The 315-nt window shown below is 55.9% G+C and overlaps 1 protein-coding gene across 3 annotated transcripts in view; it reads right to left on the bottom strand.

Moving 5' to 3' along the window:
- TPO (thyroid peroxidase) overlaps positions 1 to 315 on the bottom strand; it is a 35,784-nt gene that overhangs the window by 32,136 nt on the left and 3,333 nt on the right. The gene's annotated exons all lie outside the window — the stretch shown is intronic.

Genomic DNA, 315 nt, shown 5'->3' with positions numbered 1-315 from the left:
CCCACCTTCCCCTACATCTCAGGTGGGCTTATCCCACTCTATCCCACATCTCAGGTGGGAATATCCCACCTTCCCCCACATCTCAGGTGGGAATATCCTGCCTTCCCCCACATCTCAGGTGGGAATATCCTGCCTTACCCCACATCTCAGATGGGAATATCCTGCCTTCCCCCACATCTCAGGTGGGCCTATCCCACTCTATCCCACATCTCAGGTTGTGTTATCCCACCTTCCCCCACATCTCAGGTGGGCATATCCCACCTTACCCTACATCTCAGGTGGGCCTATCCCACCTTCCCCCACATCTCAGGTGGG

This window comes from Otolemur garnettii, unplaced genomic scaffold (genome assembly GCF_000181295.1).
Source record: "Otolemur garnettii isolate 467f Iridium unplaced genomic scaffold, OtoGar3 scaffold00139, whole genome shotgun sequence".
Classification (NCBI taxonomy): Eukaryota; Metazoa; Chordata; class Mammalia; order Primates; family Galagidae; genus Otolemur; species Otolemur garnettii.
Note: the sequence above shows the minus strand (reverse complement) of the source record. Positions and strands in the feature narration are given on the sequence as shown.